The sequence below is a fragment of the Equus quagga genome, chromosome 5, assembly GCF_021613505.1.
Source record: "Equus quagga isolate Etosha38 chromosome 5, UCLA_HA_Equagga_1.0, whole genome shotgun sequence".
NCBI lineage: Eukaryota > Metazoa > Chordata > Mammalia > Perissodactyla > Equidae > Equus > Equus quagga.
In genome coordinates this window covers 138513366-138531214 of record NC_060271.1, presented here as the reverse complement: position 1 = coordinate 138531214, position 17849 = coordinate 138513366, and the positions used below count along the sequence as shown (strand labels likewise).

The following is a 17849-nucleotide window of genomic DNA, read 5'->3' as shown; positions in this document are numbered from 1 at the left end:
TCAGGAGAGGGCGAGAGTGTTGTTTAGCATGACCGTATCAGTTTTCTGCTGCTGTGTAAGCAGCAGCTTGAACAACGGGCTTATTATCTCACGATTTCCGTCTCCTTGGGTCAGGAGTCTGGTGGGAGTAGCTGGTCACGTGCCTGGGGTCTCACCAGGTTGACATCAAAGTGTGGCCTGGCTGCATTCTCACCTGAGGCTGGGGTCCCCTTCAAGGCTCAGTCAGGTTCTTCGCAGAATTCAGTTCCTCGAGGTTATGGGACTGGGTTCCCCATCTTCTTGCTGGCTGTCAACTGGGGCCCACTCTCCACTGCTAGAGCCCACCCATCTCCATGCCACGTCCCCCCACCTGTCAGGCAGCAACAGGGGGCTTCTGTGCATCGAATCCTGACTTCCTTGTCTCTGACCTCCAGACCCAGATGTAGAGGCTCATGGGACCAGGCAGGTCCACCTGGATCATCTCCTTGACTTAAGGCTAACTGATTTCAGATCTTACTGACATTTGCAGAATCCCTTCCAGCAACACCTATATTTGTATCTGACGGAATAACTGTGAGAAGCTGCATGTACACCAAGGGGTGGAAAATTTGGGGGCTCTTAGAATTCTGCCATTGCACCTACCCAACCAACTTCTCCTTCTGGAAGACACACAGCATGCTCAGAGACGTCTTAGGAATTTATCCTGTGAAGATGGTCTGTGGCTGGTTGTGCTTCCACGTGGTACCATGGAAAGCATGCTGGTTTGGAATTCCAGGACCTGGATTGGAGCCGAGGTGCCTGCCATTGCGTGTGTGTGTTTTAGAAGCAAAGGAAGAGAGCCCATCCTTAAAAACAAAAGAAATTTTGTGCGCTTGCAAAATACCTGTAATCGTTTCAACACTGAGGAAGCTTATGAGATAGCTTCACACAAGATGTTATGAAGTATGGAGCTCCCTCAGACATAGACAAACCGCTTCACCTCTGGGGAGGTGGACGGTGTCAGAGAAAAGGTAGTGATTTGGAACTAAAAGGTTTCTAATCCCACTTTGCCTTTTCAGGCCTTATGACTTGCATAACTCATCCAGGCTCTTTTGACTGCCTCCTCATCCATTTAAACCAATAGGGTGGGAGATGATATTCAAAATTTACCGCTTCCTAAGATAGTTTTATGAAGATAACGTAAAATAAAATTGTAGGTTTAAAGGAGCTTTGAAATGTACTGAACAGATGCAGGATTACAGGATTTTTTAATTGTTTGTGGAATGAGGAATGCCTACATAGAAAGAGGGGAATTCAGATGAGTGATTTTCACCAAAGAAAAGCATCAGGCATTTCTAGAGTCTGTGTCCCACACGCTCACTCTGCATCGCTGGACTCTAACATGAGGGTCTGCTTTTTATTTTCCTGCTCAGAAGAGCTCTTTCCATGTCTCTTGTTTTATGCTGGCCTTGAAAAGAAAAGGGAGTTGTTTGTCTTTTCTCTTCTTCTAAAGCATGGAAGGAAGGAAGGAGGGAGGGAGAGAGGCAGGGAAACAAACTACAGCTTCGGGTCCTTTTGTCCACCTCTGTCATGTTTTGTAGGATAACAGTGAAATGATGTCTCTTCACTTACAGTGAAATCCCGTTTTGCTTTGCAGGAGCTCATCTCATTTTAGAGGAAAGAGCATGTACGGGCCAGATGGCCTTGCAGTAGTCGTCCCAGAGACAGACAGATTGCAGATAAGCACATTTTGAAAAGTGATACTACAAGTCAAAATTATCTTGCTAAACACTCTGATTTGTTTTGCAAAGGACGGTTTCATGTTTAAATATCCATGCCAAAGAAAGACTCTTGTGTAGTAAATTTTCCGGTAAATTTTCCGTAGTTGGGGAATCCTAGAAGCATAGCCCCCTTGCTTCCTGTCAGCCTGGTGTGGTCGAACAGAGTTGGGGAGACAGCATCCCGGGCGCCTATGGGCATCTCAGTAAGAGGAAGGGCCTACATAGGATTAAGGGTCATGTTGGGTGGCGATAGGGATCGTTGGGAACTCAGGGTCTGATCTGCATTGGGTGCTCAGAGGTTGGGGCCATGTGGTCATCATTCAGAAGAATTTTTATCTGGGAGGATAAAAATGGAAAGTGGGACGGAGCCGGGCCAGGCTTGTCGTGTTGAAGCATCATCGTCAGCAGGGTGGCTGGCGTGGGACACGTCTGGGATCTTTGTGGCTGGACGCTGTCTTTGTGTCTGTCCACTTGGGAAGACTTACAGAGTGCCCTCGGTTGGTCTGGCTTTGTGGGGTTCACGGAGAGCCTCGTCTGAGGTCGTTGACCTGCGGGACGGTTTATGTTCACTGGAAGAATCCTATAGCCTGGCTGCTAGCCGCCACCTGCCAGGCTGCTGGTGCCTTTCTCAATGCTCTGTGTCTTCACATGTTCCTGAAAGTTTGATTGTGGGGATAGAAGTTTAAGGTGTTTGTGTTTACTGAAAGAGAATAATGACATTCTCCAAATGTTCCTAAAAACGTCGAGCACTATGGCTGTGCTCTGCCCATGTTCTGCTCTCATGAGGGAACATGGACTGTGTCTGGGAGCACTGAGTGTGCGCGCTCACTCCTAGAAACCATGCCTTAAGTGCTGAGAGCTACCGGGACGGCCACGTGGGGAGAGTCATCAGAAGGCAGAGGTCCTGATGGGTCAGGAGGTCAGGACTTCCACCCGAATGCCAGATGCCACGTGTAGCCCTGGGGCAGAAGAGCTGGTCTCTGAGTGAACATCGCACCGTTAATACAGGATGAAGACATTAGCCCGCAGTTACCCTGTATAGAGAATCGAATTTTTTAAATCTTCATCATGTGTTCTTGGTCTGTAATTACTGGCTTTAACTCTTAAAATAAGTCTGTCACGCTTTCTCTGTGTACTCTTCCAAAACATGGACCAGGAAACAACCCGGCACAGACTTGCCATCCCCTCCACGCCAGCCCTGGGACAGCTTCAGGGCTGGAAGGTGCCGTGGGGTTTCGAGTGTTCCTCAGCGGGAGCAGCGGCTAACTCACGTTGCTGGCCAGCTCTCAGCTCTCGTCCTCGCGGCGGCTGCCTCCCACAGGCTTTGCTCTCCTCTCCGTGGGCACTGAGGCGGAGCGGGTGCTGGCGTCTATCTGGCACCCACACACCACACACCGTGCGGGAACCAGGTGGACTCGCCTCCATGGGCTCCTGATCTCCGTGGCCGCTTGACTGATGGCTGCTGTTACGTGGGTCTCCCAAGCGCGGCTGGGTAGAACAAGTGTTGCTGATTTACGAGTACACGCTAATTACTCCCCTCCCCGTTCAACAGATGTGGAAAGCAGCTCTAAATAGCTGTCTTTGGTGGAAATTGTAGGGCTCTGTTTTTTTTTCTCTTTTCTGGGAGTTCAAAACAGCTCTTGAGCAGTAATTGATGTAAACAGTGTGAGGGGCAACATTTTGCTCATCAACTGGCTCCCTTTTCTGTGTACAAATACGCTGATTCGGGGAGATGCTCCCCATCTCTACTGTATCTTCTGCCTCCGAAAACATTTGTTTTTTCCTCTCTCTCTCTCAATGCGTCAGATGGCAATTTCTCAATGTAATACCTTTCATTTCTACCTCTGAGGATTATTCATTGTGACTATAAGGGATTAGTGCCCTGGCTATTGATAGATATGGCAAAGTCTCAGCTTTCAGACATTATGATCTTTTCTTCTTATCCAAGCAAGATAAATTCATCACAAGTCTTCTCCTTTGAACGTTAAGTTGATTTTCCTTCCCTTTGTGTGTGGAAATTTAAGAGGCTCTCAAAGTTTGAGATGAAAATAAACAGGAAGAGGTTTTAAAGTGGAAAGAGTGGAATCCTTCTAGATGAAAGGACCGTCGTGATGAAGTGCATGCCCTGTTTTCCTGAGAGCATCTTGCGTTGCTGTTGCCTCCTTCTGCCAAGTGTGTCTGATCGCTCAGCTCGTGACTGCTGGGGACTCTTCATGCTCCCTCTCCAAGGATCGCGGCTGTGGTTCTGGTCATTTTTTCTTGCACCTCTTTCCTGGTTTTACCAGCATCCTCATTGTCACAATAAAACAAATGAACTAAAGTGACAGAATTTTCATCACTGCTAAAAGGAGAGAACCCTCAGTAACATGATTCTTATCTAACCAAGTTAATCCCAGCACAGGCAGGAGCAGACATGAATGTGTGGCTGAGCAGGTGCATGGAGAAAGGGTCCCAGCAGGCACCTGCATGTCTACAGTGGGCAGACCTCGGTGCCTCCTTCTCGCTGCTTAGGGACAGACCCTAAGATGGGAGGTGGGGTTGTGGGGAACTCCATTTTTGGCAAATATAGCCAACTTTCTAATTATTTTTGAGGTTAAACTCTCAAACACTGATATAGTATCATTTGCGTTTTCATTTCTGCCTCTGCCTGGCAGTCAGTTCTGGGCATACACAGTGACCCTTGACGCCTGGCCCCGTGCCTTCCTGGGTCCATCAGTCCACCTGCTCTGATCTCTGATACGCACCTGCCCCCTTCTCCTCTTCATTGCCCGCTCTGTTCTCACCCAGAGACCACATCTCTCCAAGGCACATCTTCTCCCCCAGACCCACGACCGAAGCTGTTCCTAAATGCTTCCCGAGGCAGAGTACCTGCCCATTCATGGATAAGTTAGTGACAAGATCCTCAAGAGGGGGCTTTGCAGAATGCATTCAGCTTTCTCCTCGAACTTATATTGAGGCATATCTAAGAAGATAAAATACTCTCCAGGCTGAATAAATTACTGGCACAGAGGTTTTACGTTTATCGGAACTCCACGCAGTTCCAAAGCTTTTGTTGGATATTCCAGGTGAGCAGTTGGCTTTCCAACCACTAACTGCCTTCCAGATGCAGTACATCTTTCCCAGGAGAAGAATATAAGCAATAACTCAAACTGCAAAATGAAGTTCACATTACTGGAGTCGTGGAACCGTTCCAGCAGATTTAACTATAATAAATACCAAAACAAATGTGTGTTTAATTAGATTGTCAGTTATGGGAAGAATGAGCTGCATAGTCATAGAGCCAGCACTCCTTGTGGTTTTAACGCACAAAAGAGGCCTTTACAATCCTCATGAGGCAGCATGCTCTTGTAGTTGTGAACTCAGGGTGTGGAGTCAGGCACCGAGTTCTTTTGGTTTGCGTGTGTGTGTGTGTGTGTTTGTGTGCTTGTGCCTTCCCACTTTCTGGCGTGTGACTTGGGTAAATTGATTCATCTACTTTAGCTTCAGTGTCGTCATCTCTGAAACAGCAATAACAGCAGGAGCTTCTGCTCAGAATTATTGTGAAGATTAAAATCAGTGCAACTTATGAAGTATTTTGCACAGTGCTTATTACAAAGCATCAGTAAATGCCAGCTGGCTATTGCTATCATTTATCGTAAATGTCAGCGTTAGTAATGTATGTGTTATCCATTCTTGCCTCTCCAAAATTTATTATTTAACTTTAAAGATATTCATAGGGGCAAAAAAGAAATCTGTATACGCCCTTTGTTAAAAAGGCAGGAGAATTCGTTGCACCTCATTGGCCTGTTTTAAAATCAGTGGTCAACAGAAGAGTAATAGGAAAAGACAGCTATGGAATTTTGTATCCTTATGTTTTACTTTCTTGAGGTTCTTCTTTTGCTCATTTTTCTGCTTCCATAAAATCAATAGCATACTGTTGGCCAGAAAACATTGACAAAAGGCTCTTTTGGGTAGAATTTAAGCCCCATATGGACTAAGAAATGATTGCAAAGAATGTTCACTGCCAAAGCACCCAATGAAGTGGATCAGAGGGCAGTTTCTCATCTTGGGAAATACTGGTCTTGGTAACCTTTGGGTTGTAACACTCAGGACACAGCCAAGATGTGAGCCGGGCACGCGGGCACCTGGACGGGCCACATCCGAGGGCACACCGAGGCCCATTACGATCAGCTGTGTGTTTTGTGTAGTTTGTCACTTCCAGAAAACAGTGTTCAGGCCCCTGTGCTTCCTGGTCCCAGTTCCCAGGTAAAGCCCATCCACGCTGCCAGACCAGGACTGCCCAGAGGGTCCCTGGCTGAGACTCCAGGAGGGCTCCGAGGGGCGTCCCGGCTGCTGCATGCAGGTCTGCCCCTCTGCCTGGGGAAGTGCTTGTTCTTTCTGGTGTCTGCCACCCTGAGCCCCTTTCTAGTCTCTTCCCCTGAGATTTGAGAAGATTGAATCTCCATGGTGGAATTTTGTTCAGGAAACATTTCTCGACCACTTTTTAGTGCCACGTGTTACAATGGGGGAAAACACTCCTTTCTATAATTTAAGGTTCATATTCTAGCAAAGAAATAAATTAGAATATAACATTTAGTCATCCAAAAACTATGAAATATTGCAGTGTTCAAGGGAGACAAGGACCGTCAGTCCTTGGACAATGGGGTACTGTGAGGAAGATCTTCCAGAAGAAGAGAAAAGCATCCTTCAGGATGCAGTGTGTTGAGCAGGAGTTGTTGGGCATTTGTGGCTCCTCTCACACACACACGCAGTTATGTGTATGCGTGTCTAGACACAAACGTGTGCATGTGGGGGCATATCTGTATATACACACATTATACATGTGTCCGTAGATATACATGGCTAAAATTATTAGTTCTGGGAAATTTAGAAAATATAAATAAGGGGGGAAAATAGTTAATACCCTATCATTTTGCCATGAGGTGTAACTATATTATCACTTTGCTAAGTATTTGTCTAGACTTGAGAGAAAGAGAACATTATGGATAAATATATTGAGACCACGATTTCAATGAGAACAAGACTTCTGTAGTAATCCAATTCAATGGACCTAGTACATGTTTTCCCACCACTCCTTTATAGAGGGACCAGTAGGTTATTTTTCTTTCTAAAAATATGTTATGGAGGCCTGTTGTGTGGCCTAGTGGTTAAGTTCAGCACGCTCCACTTCGGCGGCCCAGGTTCGCTTCCCCAGTGCAGACCTACACCACTCATCGGTGGCTGTGTTGTGGCAGAGACCCACATACAAAATAGAGGAAGATTAGCAACAGATGTTAGCTCAGGGCGAATCTTCCTCAAAAAAAAAAATATATATATTATATATATATATGAAAATGTATAAATATAATATAAATATTATAAATATATTATAAATATATACATATAAATTTATAAAATACATATATAAAATATATATATTTTATGGAATGGTATGATGTTCTTATATATAAGGTTTTGTCCACATTAGTGATCATTTCATCAGGATAAATACTATAGTTGGATTATGGAATGAAAGGGTTAAAACATTTTAAGGCCTTTAAGATATTTTGTCAAACATCCTGCTCACCACCAGAAAGTTTATCCCCTCAAAAGTGTACAAGTGTCTGTTTCTCTTGAATAAGTTTTTAAATTAGCTTCCTATTGAAAAAATGAAAAAATATTTTTAAAAGCCAATTCATTGTGCATATAAAAGTGAAAGTTGAAAAGTGAGAAATTCTGTTGACCAGTAAACCCATCCACCCAATACCAAACTGTACCATTTTGCCACCATTCCTTTGGTTCAGTTGGCTGTAAGAACATCTAGGAGGTTATTCACTCAGATGAAATCCACATGAATTAGGTAGTTAGAATATGGATTTGAATTTAGAAATAAAGGGTAATCAGCATTAGAGAAAAGAGGGCTGTGCAGGTAAAATGTGTGTTTTTCAAGGAAGGAACAGTTCCTCAGCATCCCCAGTGTAGATCGCACCATTTCAGCAAATCCACATATTCACCCAGTAATTCAGATTTTCATAGTTGTTAAATCAGAAGAAGATACTGAAGTGGAGCTGGATGTGACATTTCCTTCCTCGTGGCACCAGTGAAGTTTTGTTCTGGTTCAGCAGTTGCTCCTGTTAGAAATGACCCATCGTTAATGCTGAAAGACATATCTGGGGATTTAAAAGGTTTGCTTCATGGAAGCAAAAGCTTCAAGGTCAGATTGATGCCTCCTGGCGTCACACGCTGACACAGATACACCTGTGAGAAGTTCTGAGGACACACCTACCACAGCCTAAAGGAAAGTGTGGGAGAGATGTTCTGTCTGTTGCACTGAACTTGGCTGTGGGATGAAGTCTCAGGGTCCGTCATTCAGAATGGTTGTAACAACAAAACTTTGAGCCTTAAAAGCACCAGTGAATAGCCATCTATGAATTGTTTAGAATGTGTTTTGTTTTATTTTTACAGACAGTAAATATATTTCTCTCGATTTGTAATATCTTGAGTTTGTTTAAAGTAACTTCAGTTGTTAGGTAGAGTGAACTTTGAAAATGTTTGATTATTTGTTCAAATATGAAGAATTTGAGAACAGTCCAGATCATTACACACACTGTGCAGACGTCTTTAATGACTGCAGAGCCTTCATCCCGGCCCTGCTGCTGCCTGAGACACGGGAGGTGGTTGGAGTCCCTCGTCCCTGTGCTTATGCCTCAAATTCTATTCTTAACGTGCATTTTTAGTAAATGTGGATTTTTTTTTATAAAGAGCTTATTCATCATCAGTAGAAGAGGTTGTGTGTATTTTGTCTTTGCTTTTGAGTTAATATACTTAACTGTCTACATTTGCTCTTAAAAACAAAAAACAAAAAAAAACCAAGATCTCTGTTACAATGATGAAATAGCTCTTAAAAGAAAAGCCGCATTTATTTGCAGATCAGGAATTGGGCATCTACCGTGTCAGGCGCAGCACAGCAGTTCCCAGGGGAGCCATGGCCCATCCGCCTCTAGAGCGGGAGGATGTGTGGGAGGTTTACAAAGAAAAGGCTCATGCGGACGCTGAGCAGATTCAGGCAACTGTGTGGGAGGAATGTGATGGTGCCAGGCTCTGTATGATGTGCTCACATTTCCTGCCTGGTGACTGGCACTCCGTCTTTGGGTGCTCAAGGTCAAGTCGGGGGCTTGTTCAGGCATGGAAAATGGAGAAGCAGGACAGAAGCCAGGGATGCAGCTGCCCGTGCTTTATGGACTAAAATATGGATAATTTCATTTTTGTGGGTAGCATGTTCACCGGTCAGGGCACAGGGTCTGGAGAGAACTGACCTGTGCTGCAGTCCAGCCTCACCCTTGTTGGCTGCCCACCTGAGCAGGTGACAAAGTCCCTTGCTGCCATTGCCTTCACTCTGAGAAACTGAGATGATAATACCTGCTCCATAAGATTGCCGTGAGGCGAAATAATTTAACACGTAAATTACTCAGAAGAGTTCCAGGTGCCGAGCAAGCCCTTGATAAACGATAACCTTTAGGTCTCATTGTTGTCGCTGCTGTTCTGGTTGGTGGTTATTTCTGAGTGTGAGCAGTTCACGTACCACGAATGCCTCCCTCTTGCACACAAGGTAACATGCCAGGTGGCAGATGTGTTGAAAGGAGCACACACCCCTCACGGCGGTGTCGGTGCCCTCACTCGTCGAACGCCCCTGCGAAGGAGGATGATTATAACAATAACGTGCTCCACATGTGCCAGGAGCAGTGCCGTCACTTAGCTGCCTCATCTGATTAAGCCTCACCACCCGCCAGGTGGCCCTGCCCGTGCGTGTGTCTGCAGGAGGAACTCACAGAGTGTGGCTGGGACTGGGGCGAGGGATTCTGCGTCAACCACAGCGGGCATTTTGCCTCGTGCTGGGTGTTCTCAAGCATGTATTCACGCTGCAAGTCCTCTTGCACTTGACTACGTGCAGGTGCCGTTGCAGAGGCTGGAGGTGGGGAGATGAGCAAACCCTGGGGATCCACGCCTTCGTGAAGTTTTCCTCCAGCAGGAAATGCAGGCAGCAAACAGACAGACGTAGCAGCCTGACGAGAAGTCAGGAACGAGGTTCTGTTCTATCTCCCTTCCTCCTTCAACGGATCCCTTTGAGGTGCTCGGCCGTCTGGCTGTGGCACGGCCCACGTGGGGCCCTCTGCCTCTCACAGCTCTGAAGTCCCTGCTCCATGAAGGGCGAAGGGCCAGGAGGAGTGAGACCTGGTCTCGTGAAGATGACAGGAGGTGACAGAAGGAGGATGACAAGTTGTTTTTCTAGGCACCACAAAGGAGAAGTTATCTTTCTCTTCTGGACCTGCTGAACTTTGTCTCAAGTGAACACTTTATTTGTGCCCTGAATTCTCCAGTAATAATGACTTCTTAATAAACACACGGATACAGGAAGAATGGTGCCTGAATTTAAATTGGCTGTCGTTGTTAATACTTAATATGGAATACTTAGAAATGCCCCTGCATGGTGGGGAATGTAGAAAGAAAATATTTCTCTGACTTGAACTAAAAAATAATACTGATGCTACAGAGACAGTCATGAAATGCAATATATGAAAGAAAATTTGAACATTTTTCAAATTCTGAGAAAAAAATACACATTTTTTCCTCTCACTTCGTCTGGTGAATGCTCATAACTCTCCATCATGAGCTAAAATAAACGCTCAGCCTCTCTCAGCTTCCAAAGCACGCAGGCTTGAAGTGAAATAGAGACAAGAGATGCCTGTGTGCAATCGCTCCTTTCTCCCCTTACTGTCCAGGTAGATAGTCACTGTGAATTGAGTCACTTCCTATAGTATAAAACTGTATTCCAAGTTTTCACTTTGAAATTCAAAAATTCTCTAAAGGCTTGCGGGAATCCTGGGAAGGAGGTAGGCTTCCCAGCAGCCCTGGCACCGTCATTTCTCGACCCCCTGTTGATCTCCATATCTGGGTCTTACTTGGGTTCTCCCTGTGGGGCTCAGAGGCATGAGCACTCTGGCTTCTCTTGGTGTAGCTTTCACTGCTGATTCCTAAAATCTGACGTGGGACCATCACAGGATGTGCTGAGTCCTGAGCAGTGGCTACCCTGTCATTTTTAGCGCTGACAATGACCTTGACTGTATGGATGAAATCCTGAAAAGCTGGAGCAGACGCTAGGACCACAGAGCCATGAGGCCAGGTTGTACCTGTGAGCAGGGTGGAGGGATGTCACAGGGGAGCCTAAACTCTGTACACGTGGCATGCTGAGAAAATGAAACCCCAGAGTTGATCTGGAAGATAAGAATGGCAATCTGTCATTCAGACATGCATGAAATAGTTTGTATGGTTGAGTCTAATTAGTATCACTTTCATAACCATAAGCAAACGTATGAATTTTTTTATACTTTAGTAATATGTTAGTGTCTGTCATCAGCATTAATGTCAACAGCTTTCACCACTCCTATTTATGTAATATTTAATTTGTATTGCTGTTTTTGACAAATAACTTTACTGAGTAACTGTTTGCATAGTACCTGTGGGTTTGCAGAAACCTTACTTACATTACCTGTTTGTTTCTCACAGTATTTCCATTCTGTGGCACAGCTGGCTTTTTGAAGCCGTCATGTGGACAAGGGAAACACATCTCAGAGGCTGGGTGTCTAGCTCATCTCATGTAGCTAAAGTATGGTTGTGCTGGGACTCAAAACCCATCCCCTTTCCTTGTAGAACCAGCTGCCTGGGCCGAGTGCCTGGATGTGTGTGGAGCCCTTTGTTAGGCTGAGGACACACCCTTCTAGTCTCAGGTTGTTGAGTGTTTTCTATCATGAAAAGGGGCTGGGTTTTGTCAAGTGCATTTTCTGTATCTGTTTAGATGATTGTGTGATTTCTGGGTTTTTATTTTGTTGCTATGATACATAGCATTAGTTGGTTTTCAGATATCAAACCAACCTTGAATTCCTGGGATAATCCAGTTCATTATGGCATATAATTCTTAATACGTGTTGCTGGATTCAGTTTGCTGGTATTTCATGGAACATTTTTGCATCCACGTTTAAAACAGATACTGGCCTGTAGTTTTCTTGTGCTGTCTTTTGGTTTGGGTTTCAGGCTAGTATTAGCCTCAAATATAAGTTGGGAAATGTTTTCTTCTGTTTTTAGCAGAGTTTATGAATAATTGTTATTAATTCCTCTTTGAATCTTGGTAGAGTGCAGCACTCAAGCCATCCGGGCCATGGCCTCTCTTCATGGTTAATTTTTTGGTTAGTAATTCAATATCTTCGCTTGAAATATTGGCTATTCAGATTTCTTCTTGAGGTATTTTTGGTAGTTTGCAACTTTCTAGGATTTTTCCATTTCATCTAAGTTATCTCGTTTATTGGCATGCAATTGTTCATAGAATTACTTTATAATCCTTTTTGTTTCTGTAATATTGATACTAATATCTCCTCTTTCGTTTCTTATTCTAGTATTTTGAATCTTTTTTCTTTCTTTCTTGGTAAATGTAGCTAAAAGTTTGTCAGTTTTGCTGTTCTTTTCAAAGAACCAGATTTGGGTTACATAGATTTTTCTCTATTTTTTCTGTTCTTTGTTTGATTAATCCCAGCTCTAATCTTTATTATTTCCTTCCTTCTGCTTGCTTTATGTTTAGTTTTCTCTTCATTTTCTAGTGGCTCAAGATGGAAAGTAATTGATGAGATCTTTTCATTATGGAGGCATTTACAGCTACAAATGTGCCTCTAAGCTTGGCTTTAGCTGCATTCCATAAGTTTTGGGGTGTTATATGTTCATCTTCATTCATCTCAATTAGTTTCTCATTTCACTTTTTGTTTCTACTTTGATCCATTGGCTATTTAGGAATGTCTTATTTAATTTCTGTATGTTTTTGTTTCCAATTTTTTTTCTGCTATTGGTTTCAAATTTTATTCTATTGTGTTCAGAGAACATATTTCACATTATTTATGTCCTGTTAAATACATTGAGTTTTGTTTTTGTTTTTGTTTTTTTTTGATGAGGAAGATTGGCCCTGTGCTAACATCTCTTGCCAATTTTCCTCTTTTTGCTTGAGGAAGATTGTCTCTGAGCTAACATCTGTGCCAATCTTCCTATGTTTTGTATGTGGGATGCTGCCACAGTCTGGTTTGAGGAGTGGTGTGTAGGTCCATGCTCAGAATCTGAAACCTCAAACCCTGGACCACAACTGTCGAGTGCATGAACTTAACCTCTACGCCACTGGGCTGGCCCTGAGGGTTTTTTTTTATGGCTTAGCATATGGTCTATTCTAGAGAATGTTCTGTCTGCACTTGAAAATAATGTATATTCTGTTGTTATTGCGTGGAGTGTTCCATACATGTTGGGGGATCTAGTTGGTTTTTAGTGTTGTTCAAATCTTCTATTTTCTTGTTGATCTTCTGCCTAGTTTTTCTAGCCGTTATGAAAAGTGGGGCATTGAAGCCTTCACTATTATTGTTGAATTTTCTATTTCTCCTTTCATCACTGTTTTTTGCTCCATGTGTTTTGATGTTCTGTTTTTAGGTGCATATATTTTTATAATCGTTGTATCTTCCTGATTGGTTAACCATTTATCCTTTTAAACTGTTCCTCTTCGTTTCTAGTAAAATTTTAGTTTTAAATTCTGTTTTCTATGATATTAGTACAAGCACTCCAGCTTTCCTGTGTTTGCTCTGTTTGTATGATAGATCTTTTTTCCATCTTTTATTTTTAATCTATTTGTATCTTTAAATCTAAAGTATGTCTCTTGAAGATGAAAATATAGTTGGATCTTATTTTTTCTATTTGGTCTAAAAGTCTCTACTTTTTGATTGGATTGTTTAACCAGTAAAATATATGTTATTTTTGTTATAGTTGGGTCTATATGTGCCATTTTGCTTTTTATTTTCTATAGGTCCCATGTCTTTTTTGTTTCTCTGTTTCTCTTTTCCTGCTTTCTCTTATGTGAATATTTTCTAATAAGCATTTAAACTTCTTTAATGATTTTTTCTTTATATATATATATACTTATATATATATATTAATATTTTAGTGGTTGCTGTAGGACTCAGCACGTACATCTTAACTTATCAGAGTCAGCTTCAGATTCATACTGATTTAATTCCAGTAACATACAGAAATGTTACTCTTATCTTGCCGCTATTATTGTTATGCATGTTATATCTATTGATATCACAAATCCAACAAAGTTATAATTTTTTGGCTTTAAATTGTCTTTTTTTCCAGCTTTATTGAGGTATGATTGGCAAATAAAAATTATATATGTTTAAGATGTACAACGTGATGTTTTGATGTATGTATACATTGTGAAATCATTACCACAATCAAGCTAATTAATTATTAATTTACTATTTGTTTTCAATTCTTTAGCCCATTACAGGCTTACTCCCCCCTACTTCCTTGTGCTGTTATTAGCAAATATATTAGACATGAATTACATAGATGCACATATATTACATTTCTACATTTTATAGGCCCCGCAGTACATCATAGACATATTATTTTATACAATTACTCTTCACATCATTTACAATAAGAAAGGAGAAAACTGTGTATCTTGCCTTTTATAATTACATTATTACTTTTTCTGGTGATCTTTGCTTTTTCACGTGGATTCAAATTATAGTCAGGAGTCACCTGATTTCAGCCTGAAGAATCCATCAGCATTTCTTGTAAGGAGGTTTTACTAGCAACACATTCCCTCAGTTTTGTTTACGTGGGAATGTCTTTATCTCACCTTCATTTTTGAAAGACAGCTTTGGTGGCTAGAGCTGTGTTGGTTTCTATATTTTTACCGGGTTGACAGGTTTTTGCTTTGCACCTATTGTCCTGCTGTCTTCTGGCCTCCTCTGTGTCTGCTGAGAAGTCAGCTGGCTTGGGGGATCCCTTGTAAGTGACAAGTTATTTTTCTCTTGCTGCTGTAAGATTTCTCCCTTGTCTTTTATTTTCAACATTGTCAACATTATAAGTTATTTGTGGATCTACTTGTGTTTATCCTGTTTGGAGTTATTGGAGCTTCCTGGATGTGTAGGTTAGTATTTTTCAATAAATTGGGGAAGTTTTCAGCCATTATTACTTAGAATATTTTTTCTGCTCCTTTCTCTCTCCTCTCCTCTGGTTCTCCCATTTTGCATATGTTGTTGCACTTGACAGAACCTCACATTTCTCAGAGGCTTGCGTGATTTTCCTTCATTCTTTTTCTGTTCTTTGGGTTGCATGAACTCTGTCAGTCTATCTTCGAGTTCGCTAATTCTTCTGTTGGTTGGAATCTACTACTGAGCCTCTCTAGCAAATTTTTCCTTTCAGTTATTATACTTTTTAACTCCAGTGTATCTATTGGGGTCTTTCTTGTAGTCTCTCTCTCTTTATTGGTATTCTCAACTTCATGTGACATTGTCACATACCTTTGTTTCTTTAAACGCGGTTTCCTTTAGTTCCTTGAACATATGTATAACTTTCTGCTTAATGTGACCTCTGGGCACCTCACAGACCCAGTGTATACATCATACTCTCGTGTCTCTAGCAGCTCTGGGTACTGGTGCTAACCCGCACCCCAACCTGGGCTTGTTATCGTTATTTTTTTGTTTGTTGTTAACTGACTGGGTGGATTATTTTAGCAAAGTCTCTGCCAAACCCTCCCCCGCAGGAGCGTCAAACCTCTGATGGTGGGCTCATGGAGGTGCAGTCGGGGTCTTCCCACAGCCACCCTGGGATGATGGTGGCATTTGATGGGGTCCCTTTGTCTCCATCCCTGAGCAGCCAGCTGCTAAACTTCACTGATTTCCAGCTGATTGGTCTGTTGTTTTCAACAATGCTTTGTGGCATAAATGGCTCTACAGAATAATCCAGTCAAATCCGGGTTCCCTTGAAGGAGTAGTTCCTGGGGTCACTGTTTGAGATTTGTTCTGATGCCAGGAGAGGTCCTTCCACTACCTCAGTCCCAGGTTTTCTCCAGAAAAGTAGCCAGCTAACAGTTTAGGCTGCATTCATCCAATCTGTGGACCTCCTTCCAGTTGCCTTTCATCACAGCCCCTACCGTGTTTGAGTGTGCCAATAATCCTGAACTTCTCCATGCTCTATAGCCTTTTGGAACTAGATCAGGAGCTGTAGGTTTTATGGCCTGTTCCCCCCCAGGTGAAGTCTGTGAGCCAGGACTCAGGAGCAGGGATGGGGGCAATGACACACTTGTCTGTAGATGAACCTTAAGTTCTGATCTGAGCAATGCTAATCAAGGTGGGAATGCTGCCTCTTCAGGGAACTCTGCTTGTGAAGAGAGGAGGGTTGTTTCCTTAAAGGAAATCTTGTCTGGTAGATTCAGCTCAAGAACAGGCAGAACCGCTTTATAATGTCTCCAGTTCCTTCTTCTCTTCCGTCCTTCTCCCTGCTTAACAAAAGCCTGATTAAATTCACATCTGAAAGAGTATGAAAACATAATTTAGTGTAGACCTTGTTTTTAAAAAAGTGTGTTTGATTTATTGTATCATTTTTTGTCCTTTCGTTTATCTGCTTAAGGACAAGAAGGTATAGGCTGCATGGATTAATGTGCACTGTTTTCTTAAGAAAGAATGAACAGAAGTGTAAATGACATTCCTCGTTTCTAAGAGTTGTCTAAGTCAGCTTGGGCTGCCATCGGAAAATACCACAGACCGGGCAGCTTAAACAACAGAAACTTATCTTCTCACAGTTCTGGAGGCCGGAAGTCCGGTTTCTGGCGAGAGCTCTTTTCCTGGCTTGCCAATGGCCGCCTTCTAATTGTGTCCTCACGTGGTGGAGAGAGGTCTCTGGTTTCTCTTCTTATATGGAGCTAGACCTGTTGGATCAAGGCCTCACCCCTCTGACCTCACATAATCTTAATTCTTTCCTTAGAGGTGTCGACACAAATAATCCATAACCAATCTATAATCAAAATTAGGATGAGTTTATTATGAGCCAGATCTGAGGACCATATAGCCTGGGAGAGTCCTTTCCCAAAGGAAGGGAGTACTCCAAAGTGGGGTGTACACAGTGGCTATATATCGTCAAAGAGCGCATATCATGTGATTGGAATGTCCCTTTTACAACAGTCTTGAGATCGCTTCGCCAGCACAGTGATTCACAAAGCGATTGATGGACACAGAAGGTGGCAGGTCTGTGGTCTCGAGCTGGGTGGTCACAGCAGATCAGCTGTCAATCCGTAGTCTGGGGAGAGATGCTTATCCTTAAGGTTGTGCCCATGTAGGGGAAGTTACATCTTTCTTTATCTTAAAGGGTGTTGTTCTTGTCTTTGGGAAATAGTAAATGCTTAAAGCAGAGATACACTGCATGCTCAACGGCCACACCAGGCCCTTTGGAAAAACAAAGTCAGTCTGAATTAATTTTACATTAAATGGCTTCCTCATATCTACAATATATCCTATTGCTTGCCCTTTATTTATCAGCGGCTCCACCTCAAAACACATCCACACTGGGGATTAGGGCTTCAACATACTAATTTGGGCAACACAATTCAATCCATAACAATAGTTATACGTAAATTATCTTTGAAAATGTCTTTGCAAGATAGGGAAGAACTTCTACATTAGAAACAATTATTTTGCTGTCATGAATAATTTGCCATCGTAGGATTTTTGGCAAGCTGGTTTTCATGGAAGAAAAGAAGGAGAACCAACCTTTTCAAAAGCTTTATTATAAATCAGAACTCGATGTGTGGTCATAAAACATCATCTGTGCTGAGTAATGATAGCGCTTGACTTGCCCATCATCATTGTGTCCAGAGCTTTAAACATCACAATAAATGGTCTTCGAAGGTATTATTACTAAGGACCCCATAAAACAAGAACTCCAAAATTTCTACAAAAGTGAGTTATTTCCTATATAAATTTGCATTTCATATTTTTATGGAACTAGAAATAACTCTTAGTGAGGGATTTCAAAGTTTTGAACTTGATTTCAGTAAACCCACTGAATCAGGTTAGTTATGTAACAACTGTATGTTGAGCTTCCCTGTAGTGACCGACAGGTCGACTCGAACACAGCTGGGCTGAGGTGCTTACTGGGGGGCTGTGGGCATGAGGCCTGAGGACCTGCTTGCCCCTCCGCCCTCCCTGTTGTGAGGAAACGCGTGTGAGGGCCTCCTTGCACAGCATCGCTCTCTCCTCTTCT

At 42.7% G+C, this 17849-nt stretch overlaps 1 protein-coding gene across 7 annotated transcripts in view; it reads left to right on the top strand.

The window, feature by feature from the left end:
• Positions 1-17849, top strand: part of SNTG2 (syntrophin gamma 2) — a 319099-nt gene that overhangs the window by 202661 nt on the left and 98589 nt on the right. The window lies entirely within an intron of this gene.